Raw genomic sequence first — 12,668 nt, forward strand, 5'->3', positions numbered from 1 at the left:
ATTTTATAAGAGCAATTGAGAACTCAAATCATGACTATACGTAGTTCAAATCATATTATTGTTTGCTTTGTTTATTTTCTTTGAAGGGATAGTTCTGCAATCCTCTCTCTTTGAATTCTTGAAGTAGGGCTTAATAGATTTAAGTTGTATTTTTTTCCCATTCATTTCTTCAGTTGAACCATGTTGAGATGATCGAACAGAGTTGGGGTCCATTTGTTTCATATCAGTTTTTTTGCTTGGATCCACCCCTTACGTCAATTAACATGGGAGTGTGATTAACTTTCAAGATGCAAGCCATTTGTAACCTACAAATTTTTAGCTAACACACATGTAAAAAAGCCTAAACCCTCCAATATGTCACCATGAACCTTATTTTGTGGCATCTCATCCTTCCCTTGTAATATTTTAGCTTCAATTGGTTCTTCAACAACTTCATACTTCTGCACAGTTAGGCTCACTTCGGTAGTCTTTGAAATCTCATTCTTCCTACTTATAGGTTTGGTCCCATTCAGTTTTTCTTAAACAACTTTAGAATTCAGCAAAGTTTCACCATCTCTATCATTGGTGGTGTTTCCAATTCCAATATTCCCATCTAAAGGTTTGGTTTCCTTTTGATCTTCAACAACTTTAATTTTTTGTGTAGTTAATCCATTTATGTCACTTCTGATAGAATAATTTTTTCAATCAGTGCTTGTGATTTAATTACCATCCTTGGTAGATTCATCAACAGGTCAGTCCTTTGGATTGTTCGAAATTTCTTGTTTGAGGCCAAAAGGTCTTTCACTAGAATTTTACAGCAAATATTTTTCGGAAGATGCATTTTTCAATGATCTCTTAGCAGTTCTCTATGCATCCATGTCTTTATATGAAGTTTTCTTCATGTATGCACGTACCCATTGCTCTTTTTCTGGTCCAAATTAAAGCTAGATGTTCTACAAAACTTGATTTGGATCACTCTAATATTCTACACCAGCATAGCTCTTTCTCCACCCTAACATGGGGTATTTTGGGTGGGTAAGAGGTATCTTCTATAGCTCAACCTTCAGTGGAGCTGCTTCACAATAGAATGATGGCATGGGAGTTGATTTAAATGTCAAGCTTTTCCTAATCATGTTTACCTCACCTTCTTGCATCTCCTTTAGTTTAACTTGCAATTGGTTTTTCTCTGCTTCTTTTGCATTCAATTTTTCCTCTAATTTTGTGCAAACACTTCATGTTTCACTCTCACATTACATGTAAAGCTAAAAATAGCTCCACAAGGAGCACTGCTAGAATTTCCTTTAGAATCGTTGATTGATTTTTCACTAGGAGTTGAGGTAAAAGTGGAATGAGCATCCTCCTCCTAGTTGGAATTAGCATTTTCCTCTAGCTTTATATCTACTTGCATGGGAGGATTCAGATTCTAGTCATGTAGATGCACATTTCCAGACAACAAAGGATTACAGGCAACTTGTGTATACAATTCACTGACATATTGTTCATTTTAGGAACTAAAGAAGATGGGGTATAGGAACTAAAACATCCTTATTGCAACTGTTCACTTAAATCTTGGATTTTCACTATTGAAATCAAAATCTGTTTATAAGATATCTTCAATTGGCTAGATTTTTTTAAAAGAACTTAATTTCTAAGTTCTTGAAAATGTCAAACAAAAGTGCAATGATTTCTTTTGCTTGGGGAGATCCAACTAAACCTTACTACCATTATATATTTTATCATTTGGGTAAATTGATCTGATATGCTCAGTTATTGTAATTTGATGATGCGGTCTAGAAATCAAATCTCAGATGGTAGCAAGTTCTGATTGTCTCAAAAGTAGTCTATAATGTGGCTACAGGCAATGCAAATAGAGGATTTTTGAATGCTCAATTCTAGATATTGAGGAATGATGAAAAGTGGGAACACGACATATCAGAGATGTTGGTAGAGCCATCCTTGTACTTCTTTTAAATACTCTTGTGATGGATTAACATTAGTTTTGTTGATTAGTTTGTATATTAGAAGGAAAAATCACAAATGCTTAGTAGAATATGAAGGGAATATTGATGAGCTTCCTAGGGAGTATGAATTGAAGAAAAATGAATGCCACGAGGTTTGCATGTCCCTTAATGACCCTAATCGTCAAAATTAAAACTTGAGGAATGAACTTGATAACATGTCATTTCATGTTGAATGGCTAGGTGGAACAAACTGATCTTTTTCTTCTTATTACTGATAAGCCAACGAATCAAACTATAAAAGGCCAAACTTCTCAATCAAGGGAGCTTCAAGAGACATACCAAAGGCATAATTTTTTTGGGCTTCATCAATTCAAGACTTGAAGGCTAAAATTTAGATAACTTTGGTATTGAATAATACTAGCGTACAAATTTAAGTTGAGTCTTCTTCCTGTACTACACCTCGTCAGATATTATATGAATAATCTTGTCAAATACTTGGTAGAAAATACTAAAGTGATATTATGATAACCTTTCAGAAGAGGCACATAAATGTGTTAGTTCTATCCTTGACATTGTTGGGATTTCATCTACTATGCAATCTCTGGGTAAATGATAAATCTTATGTTTATGAGAAAACCATTGCTAATGTTTTATTAATTTTTATGAAGCTGTTAAGTTATTCAGTTTGAAGACCTCAAGAAGAACTTGAACAAAGAGACAATGTAAAGGAAAAAGCTTTAAAATAAAGTGTTGAATCTTACAGGAAACTTGCTGATTGCATTCATTTTATGCATTACACAAGGATTAGCAGGTTAGATAACGTGATTTTCTGGTCCTTTCTAGGAAACATTGCAGCATTTTGTAGATGTTTTCCATTAAGTGATGGAGAAATATAAGCGAGAACTTCTACAGTGGTAGAATTTAATACGAATAGAGGCAATGAACTGAGCATCCTATTAAAGGTTCTTCAAAGAAAGTGTTCAAATTTGATCATGTTTTTAGTATTTATTAATCAAGAAAATCAAGGTAAGATGTACATAATAATATCTTTTGGATCTGAAATCTATTATTAATAAGTACACATATTCATCGATTAGAGCTATTTCCATGGGCAGTGGTTGTTTTTACTGATACTGCACCAGTTGTCATGCATTTTTGGATGGGTATAATGTGTGTATATTTGTGTATGGGGAAGCTATAACTGGGAAGAAATTTACCACGAAGGGAACACATGACGATAGGGGAGTAAACTATCAAACATTGGAGGAGCTCTTTCATGTAGCTAATGAGAAAAATCTATTATTTAAATACAATATCTCAGTAAGCATATTGGATGTTTACAATGAGGAGTAGATTCATGATCTACTTGCATCCCCAACTTAGCCAAGGCATACTGTTAAAAAGTAACTTCTATTTTTCTTGATGTTTAAGTTCTTTTTTAGTTTCCTAAACAAATATGAGATATATTTGATACATATACTATTCTATTCTATGAAATAGTTTTAGTATATTGAATTGAGAATGACTTAGTGGTCGGCAGAAAATGGAATGCTCTGCAAACTAAACTAGGTTTTGAGTTAGGTTTGGAGCTGGTAACCATGGTGGGTCATGGATGAGGGAGTTCTGCTCCCTCCTACAGTCAAATATTTATGAACAGAAGCAAGGGAACTGGTCTACATCACTTCAAGAAACCACCGAAGGTGATAACTAAGGATATTAACACAAGAAACATCAAACCTCACGAACATAAAGAAATTCATGAGGAAGATAGTAGGGAGAAGAGTAAAGAGGGTAGGAGTTAGAAAGCTATGCCCACGAGCACGACATGGGTCTATAAAGCTAAGTCGAGCATAATTCCTTGGTTTGTTTTAAGTGACCTAGTGCTAGAGGTGCACAGAGAACACATGGCAGAACGTGCGGTCATCTGCAAATTTATGGGGATTTGGCTGATGGAGAAAGCCCTACATGCATGGATAAGGAGCCACTGGAAACCAAAGGGGGAAATAAAGCTTCACCTTAGATCCAAGGGCTTCTTTACTATGGTGTTCACAAGCCTAGAATATAAAGACAGAGTGTTCGAGGGAGGACCGTATTTTTACCCTGTTGCAGGCCTTTACATGTGACCATGGGTGGTGAATTTTGTCCCAGAATGAGAAACGTTCACTTCAGTACTGGTATGGATAAGAATATACTCCCTTATTTTAGATTATTGGTTGTTAGAAAATATCCCATAAACAAATTAAATGGTGTGTATAATATCCCATATACAAATGATACATAGATACATCCTATAATAGTATCCATGTCCACAATTGGGCAGTGACTAATTTTTAACTGGCTCAGATTTGGGAAACCCCCATCTGGGTTTAATCACGCAGATGCCCTTTCTCTTTGGGTATAATTAATCACCAAGTGGACCTTTAGAATTTATGTTTTAAATTGGGCATCTGCGTGATTAAACCCAGATGGGGGCAGTCTTTTTCTTATTCTTCTTGTTCTTAAGACCTAGCGACTCTTATAAACATCATATAATAATGTATGTTTTTAACTGATATACATTATTTTGGGTGTTTCCTTTCTTTGATTTGTATTTGTCCTTTGGGCAGTGACTGATTTTTAACTGGCTCAGATTTGGGAAACCCCCATCTGGGTTTAATCACGCATATGCCCTTTCTCTTTTGGTATAATTAATCACCAAGTGGACCTTTAGAATTTATGTTCGAAATTGGGCATTTGCGTGATTAAACCCAGATGGGGGTTTCCCAAATCCGAACCAGTAAAAAATCAGTCACACTTGATTTTGGGTGTTTCCTTTCTTTGATTTGTATCTGCTTTGATTTGAAATTACATGATGCCGAATTTGCAGCCATCAAATACAACATAGGTGTAAAGGACAGATACAAATCAAAGAAAGGAAACACCTAAAATCAAGTGTGACTGTTTTTTAACTGGCTCAAATTTGGGAAACCCCCATCTGGGTTTAATCACGCAGATGCCCTCTAATTTATTTTCGATAGCCTTAGAAGGCTATCGAAAATAAACTAGGCAATTTTATAAAAATATCATATGTGACTCTAAGAGGAAAATACACTTCATTTGCCCGAATATGTGTGGAATTGGACTTATTTGGAGCACTTCTAGATGAGATAATTTTAGAAGTGCATGATGAATAATGGGTGTAGGTGGTGTACTATGAAGATCTCCCATTTAGGTTCCATAAGTTCCATGAACACAGGCATCTATACAGAGACTACCCATCAAACAAACTTGACAACAACACAAAAACCACCACAAGCAAAGATCCTGAGGGTTTCACTAAAGTGGGGGGCAAAGGGAAAGGAGGAAAGAGGTACCAAAATAAAATCTACAAGGCCGGGAAATGAAGCCACAATAATTTCAAAATATTAGAATAAAAAGTTGGAAACAACGGGGTAAACTAGGAATCAGAGACTAATATCAATGAGAAGGATAGGGATGCTAGCATTGAGGACATTCCAGAGAACAACCAGAAAAAGGATGATCTACTGAACATTTTGGAGCTTAGTAGGGACCATGAGATGAACCCAAGTGAGGCAGGAATGGAGGACAATGAGTTGTAGGAGATTCTTGAGAGGGAGAACTTAGATCTAGAAAAGTTTCTGGAGCAGGGTATTGCCAAAGGGGTTGACTCCCTGCAAAAGGTGGAGTTTCACAGGGTTCAACAAATCTTCCTCTAGAGATCCGAATCGAAGGGCTTTGGAGTCAAAAGAAACCATGATAGCCAGGAGAATAGAGGGATGAAAACAATGGAGGAAACACCGAGACACTCTTCCAAGAATCTGTGTAGGAAAACAGGAAGAAAAAGACAGAATGAGAAGTTGAATGAATGTGGAAAACTCATGATTAACTCAGGTAAGATGAGATATCTCACCTGCTACTCCTTTATAAAAATTTCTTAATGAAGCTTACAACCTGGAACATTAGGGTCGTAGGAAGTAAAAGGAAACAAAGAAATCTGAGTAATAGAATAAAAGAAGAAAATGTAGATATGGTTTTTATTCACGAAATGAAGTGTTCGATGGACAAGATCAGAGGAATACATAGAAAATGGTTAAGCAAGTATGAGTATCTAGAGGTTAAGGCAGATAACTCGGCAGGAGGAATTCTTACGCTTTGGGATACCTAGACCCACACCAGGAACTATTTATCGCTGGTGATTGAACCTTTGGGTCGGAGACTTACATGATTACAAAAGTCTATGGTCCTCAAAAACTAGAAGAAAAACTCAACCTTCTCACCTCCCTAGAGGAGCTAAGAGATAGATATCATTATATGCCCTGGATTCTGGTTGGGGATTTCAATATGATTAAATATCTTACAGAGAAAAAAGGTGGCACTAGAGCACTAGGCATAGACTCCATTGCCTTCTAGAAATTCTTAAACAAAATGAGAGTAGTGGATGCTGAAAGAATAAATGGCACTTTCACCTGGAACAACAAGAGAGGAGGGGCTTCTCAAGTTTCCTCTGAACTACACAGATTCATAATCTCAGAGGACCTTCTTCTCATAGGCCTTGACATGTCAGCTGTAATCCTTCCATTTGGAGGCTCAGACCACTATCATGTCCAGCTTGAAGCCACTTTTATGGGTACACTGAGGAACAAACCTTTTAGGTTTGAAAATGTCTAGCTCTCTCACCCTAACTTCACCAGCAATATTGACAAATGTTGGATAGAAGATTTCCCCATTCAAGGCACAAAAAAGTTTATGTTGCAACAAAGACTTAAACATTTCAAATCTAGACTCAAAGATTGGAACAAGAAAGAGTTTGGAAATATTTTTAAAGCCAAAAAAGAAGTTGAATAGAAAATCCAGGGGATTAATCAAATCATAATCACATATGGTTTTACCAAGGAAAGGAAAAATCAAGTTGAGTCTCTTCAGAAGGAATGGGAAGATAGGTTCATTCAAAAGGAGATATTATGGAGGCAGAAATCAAGAGTGCAGTGGATTAGAGAAGGGGAGAAAACACAAATTTTTTTCATAAATCAACATTTGATCATGGGGCATATAACAGACTTTCAAAACTCAGAGATTTTCAAGGGAAATAGCTTGTCTCCCACAAAGAAATGGAATCCATCCTAGTACAACACTTCCTTATCATTGAAAAGGAGCCTCTCTTGGATAGGTCATGGTCCATTAGCAGTTTCACAAAGTATATTCCCAAGCTTGTAACAAGGGGAGACAATCATAATATTAACATGCCAGTGTCTGAAGATGAGGTCAGTGAAGTTATCAATGAGATGCAAAATGGGAAAGCTCTTGGTCTCGATGGCTTCAATGTGGACTTCTTCAAAGCATGCTAGAAAATAGTCAAACAAGATATCCTTGATGTAGTGGAAGACTCCAGAAGATCCAGAACGATTTTGAAGGCTCTTAATGCCTCCTTCATAGCTTTGATTGCAAAGAAGGAAAAAGCCATGACACTAGACAGATTCAGACCTATAGCTTTATGTAATGTGGTGTACAAGATTATTTCCAAAGTGGTCGCTAACATACTCAAGCCCCTTGTTCCAACTGTTATCTCAGAGGAGAAAATTGGTTATGTGGAAGGAAGACAGATTGTCAATAACATCATATAAGCTCATAAGGTGGTACACTCACTTAAGAGCAATAAGTAAGATGGCATGATCATACAGCTTGACCTAGAAAAAGCTTATGACAATCTAAGCTAGTCTTACATCAGGGCAGTGCTGAGAGCTTATGGTTCCATCCACAACTGGATTAGATGGGTTATGGCCCTGGTATCCACAACTAGTTTTTCAATCCTGCTTAATAGATCACCCTCAAGGACCTTTATGCCTTCCAGGGGTCTTAGACAAGGAGATCCACTCTCCCCCTTCGTCTTTGTGCTCATGATGGAAGGGCTAGGTAGAGCGATAAAAAGTGCAAGCATTGAAGGAAGAATCTAGGGACTGAAACTAACCATAGATGGAGCTGCTTCAACTCACCAACAATTTGTGGATGATACTATGCTGCAAGGCATTCCCATGGTCAAGGAAGCCAAATCTTTAAAAAAAATATTGAATGAATTTCCTATGGCTACTGGAACAGCGGTAAGCCTTGACAAATCAAAAGTCTTCTTTTTTAACAACTGACATTGCCATTCAGAGAAACCTCACGAGAATTCTAGGGTTTCAAAGGGACCAGTTACCTCCTAACTACCTTGGAATGCTTCTTACGGAAAAACCTCTGAGCAAGGGAGTGTGGGAGCCGGTAATTTACAAAATTAGAGACAAGATCAAGAAATGGACTTGTAGGCCTTTAAATTTGGTAGGGCATCTTGTGATTACAAAGGTTTTCCTATAGGCCATACCCATTTTCATGTTATCAACTCTTCCTACTTCTAACGCAGTTATGCAACATATCAGGAATATTCAAAGAGATTTTCTTTCTGGAAAAGGGGAAGAGAAAAATAAGTGGGCTTTGGTAGCTTGAGACAAGCTTTGCAAACCTAAGGCCCATGGTGGTTTGGGACTTCATGACCCTGAAATGCTCAGCAGATTATCAGGAGCCAAACTTTGGTGGAGATGGCTCAAGGAATCAGCTACCCCTTGGGCTAAGCTTTGGAAGCAAAAATATGTAAATAACTAGCAGGAGAGTGATCATATCAGAAATTCAGGACTTATCAATGGCTCCAACATTTGGAACCTTGCTTGGGAAAATAGAGCCACTGTCCAGCAGCATAGTTTCTAGGAGATTCGAGATGGGAACCTTACATGGTTTTGGGAGGATAATTGGTAGCAGGAACCAAATTTGTTTATAGAATAATTAATCGATCTCAAAAATGATAATGTTAACAAAGTTTTAGTTATGGCAAGTGACTTCTGGGTTCAAGTATGAGATAATGATAAATGGAGAATGTGGAGGAATCTTGGTTATAGTGAAGAGAGTCCTTTGAGGTCCCAGGTAGATTCCCTTGCTCTAGACTTGGAGCAAAGGAAGATTTTTGTGTCTTCCATGTCTGGCCAACTAAGATGGGGTCGAAACATCGAAGGCACTTTTAACCTCAAAGTAGGTAAACACATGGCCCTAGGTTTTGATTATCCAAAACATGATTAGATTTGGAATGACCTTTGGAAGAACCTGCAATGGATGAAAATCAAATTGTCTATGTGGTTGGTTCACCAAAAGAAAATTCTCACATCGGAGAATCTTCTCAAAAGGGGATTTGTTGGCCTATCTAAATGCCATCTATGTGGCATACAAGAGGAGATGATGGAGCATTTACGAAACCTCTACCCCTTTACCTCTATAATGTGGCATTGGGTGACCTTAGTCTTCAGGAAAACAGACGGGGATAGACTCAGCATCACAAACACATTAAAGAATTGGAGGAAACACTTCTTAAGTAATGAAACCATTAACAAGTCTTGGACTCTCATTCCAGGCTTTATTATCTAGGATGTATGGAAAGAATGCAATGGTAGGATTTTCAAGAAAAAAATAGGTTCGACCCAGAGTATCATTATCAAAATTTTATAACAACTTAAAGATACAGTAGCAACCATTATTTGGAAAATTCTTGAGGAACTCCCTTTGCCCCAGGATGCTGACATACTGATGCAGTTGGGTCCCCATTCTCTACTTCCCCAAGGCACTGACAAGGGTGTGAGCAAAACAACTATTGGCAAAGATATTTGGCAACCTCCTCCTCTTGGTTCTGTGAAAATCAATATAGATGGGGTCTCTAAGGGAAACCTAAGGATGGCTAGCTATGGCAGTGTCATAAGAGATGAGCAGGGGCCCATAAAGAATATCTTCCATAGTCATTTGGGGACTGTCACAAATAACATGGCGAAGCTTATGGCCTTAGAGCAGTGCCTAGAAACCCTAATGGAGGCAAATTTACACAATGCGAGATCTCATTGAAGATGACTCTGAACTGGTCATTAATGTAGCCAGGGAAATGTGTAATGGAATGGCACAAGGAAAGTGTCGAAACATTGGAGGCTCTAACAGGTCTTTCTGTTGGCATTATGATTCAAGTGTTGTCCTTGATGGTAACTCACTCAGAGGTTGGTACAGGTGATGGCAACTTAATCAGAGGACAGATCTTAGTACAGCAGGCCAAGAAAGTTCATACACGCAGGTTCATTAAGCCCAAGTCCCGTATACACGCGGGTTCACTATATACCAAGTCGCGTGTACGCAGGTTCGCTATATACCAAGTTGGGTATACATGCAGTTTCATGAATAGAAAAGAGCGTACATGTCGGAAAGCTTACTTTTGGTCCGTGATAGTTAGTCCTTGGAATTTGTGCCTATGGTTTTGGACCATGGAGTCTCGACAGACGTGTTGATCCCTAGTATTGAGTTGATGGTATTGGGTTACTATGGTTTTGGACCGTGGTATTGTGAAGGGCCTAAAGCTATATAAGGAGAAAGATCATTAGGCCAAAGTGCAAGAGTCTGTGAGTGATGAAGATCTGAGGAAGTATAAGATCCAAGTGCTGGTTATGGGTTGGTGATCTGAACCAAGGTTTCACTCATGTGGAAGATGACAAATAATGGAACGAGATCTCAAGGCTTGGAATGATTATCTTCATATGGTATGGCTATGGATAGATCAGATCTATTGACGCATGTTTATTGTTATGATCTAGGTATGTTTTGATGTCTGATATAGCTGCGGAGTTATAAGTTAGAATTTGCAGATTTGTACGCGGGTTGGTTTTGGTAAAAGAGCGTATACACGCAGGTTAGGTTCATCCAAGTAGCGTATACAATGTGAAGTATGATATTTGAAGATGGAGTTGGATCTGGTTGTTGTTATGTTGTCTGGTTGTTGTTGACAGGGTTACAGTGATTCAAAATTGGGTGTTTCAGTGATTGATGATGCAGGTTGTACTGCCATGGTGATTGACTTATGGATCCAGTATGAAAATGTATGAAACGTGGTCCCAGAAGATCGTAGGCCGGCACCTACGTATTGGTAAACATATCAGCCAGTACAAGAGCCAGGGGGTTGTAGCTCCCTTCCAGGAGCAACTGGAAAATGAGAGAAGGTTGTAGCCTTCTGTAGGGTTGGCACCTACGTACTAGTAAATGGATCGGCTAGTACAAGAGCTATCAGGGTTGTAGCCCTCTGCAGGTTGTAGCCTGCGTGCTGGTAAATGACTGCACCAGTACATTGTAAAAGAAGTTTCTTATTAAAGAAGAAAGAGATGAATTGCAGCAGGTGGTTTTCACCCACATTGGTTTTCCACCTTATATCATGGTGTTCATGTGTGTGCCTTTTGTGTGATGATCTATTCTGTTATACTGCACCTGTTTACTGTTAATATGGTTAATAATGTTCTGATGCACTTACTGAAGATAAGCTAACTAAATCATAAGATCTCTGGATATACGCTAGTTGCTTTAGACACAGTGGCGTGTACACGCGGGTTCACTTAACTGAAGTAGCGTATATGTTTCTGAGTATGAAATTAGAAAAGGTTTTATTGATCTGATAATACTGATTCACCCCCCCCCCCCCTCTCAGTATTATTTCCAACACTTTCACCGTATTCATTCCCACTTGCAAACCCTGAGAACAGCTAGCTTTGTTCATGTGAGAAGGAAAGCAAATATTTTAGCTGATTGTCTGGCGAATGAAGGGGTGCTATGCAAGGAAAGATATATTTGGTATAAATGGAAGTCTATGCCTTCTAGAAATCTATGCAATTATTGTCAACGACATGTAGAAAAAGACATGGTGAATCTCCAGACCAATGAAGAATGAGCAGGAGGAAGACCACTGGGAGGTAAAGGAATGGCACAAACCTGAAGTGAAGAGAAGGATGAAGAGGTAAGATGAAGGAATGACATAAACATGAAGTGAAGAGAAGGATGAAGAGGTGGGGTAACTATGCACAGGAGTTGTTAGATCATGGAAGATCAACAAACATCCTTGAACCTAATTGAAGTGTCGCTTTTAATCCTCACCATCGATCGTATTACTTGGCACTGATGTCACGTGCCTTTAAGGGGGTTCAACTACCTATAACCTACATGCTAGTGGAGTAGGCATAGACCGTAGGTTTTAAGCACCCCCGATCATTGAATGGATATCGCATTTTAAAGTGGAGGGAGGTTAAGTCTTAAGAGCATACCTGAAAATTACAGACAAAAGATTTATTTTCTTTTTCAGGTCCGGATTACAGTTAAGTGGGGTGCAAGTCTATAGAACGATGCTTTTATATTGGATATCAAGTTTCAAAGAGGAGGAGGTTAAGGCTAAGAGTGGACCCAAAATTTTATAGACCAAAAATTCATTGATGATATCGGGTCTGGATTGCGGTTTAGTGGTGCGCAAGCCTCCGACGTGTTGCCTTTTGATTGGTTATCAAGTTTCAAAGTGGAGGGAGGTTAAGGCTAAGAGCAGAGTCAATATTTTATAAACCAAAGGTTGATTGGCATTATCGGGTCCAGAAAGCAGTTAAGGGGTGCACAAGTTTCTGAAGAGATGTTGTGTCAACCACTAGATCAAGAACTAGGCTGACGACAAGGATTTAATCACAGTTAGTCTTTCCGTAAAAGAGGGTAATTTTTTTTTTGTGTGTGATTTTTAGTGTATTGTTGACCCTGTTGTTTGTTTTCATCAACAAGTCTGTCTTTTACTAGTCTTTACACTTGCAAAGATGTGTATTATATGTAATCATTTTTTCAGTTAATTGAAGGCTCGACTCTTATTTGACAAAAAAA

General features: G+C 38.2%; 1 pseudogene; it reads left to right on the forward strand.

The window, feature by feature from the left end:
- LOC149196481 (kinesin-like protein KIN-14R) overlaps nucleotides 1-12,668 on the forward strand; it is a 91,776-nt pseudogene that overhangs the window by 11,422 nt on the left and 67,686 nt on the right.

Source organism: Pinus tabuliformis, chromosome 2_2 (assembly GCF_031772625.1).
Source record: "Pinus tabuliformis cultivar Carrire ecotype Pingquan chromosome 2_2, CPIR1, whole genome shotgun sequence".
Lineage (NCBI taxonomy): Eukaryota > Viridiplantae > Streptophyta > Pinopsida > Pinales > Pinaceae > Pinus > Pinus tabuliformis.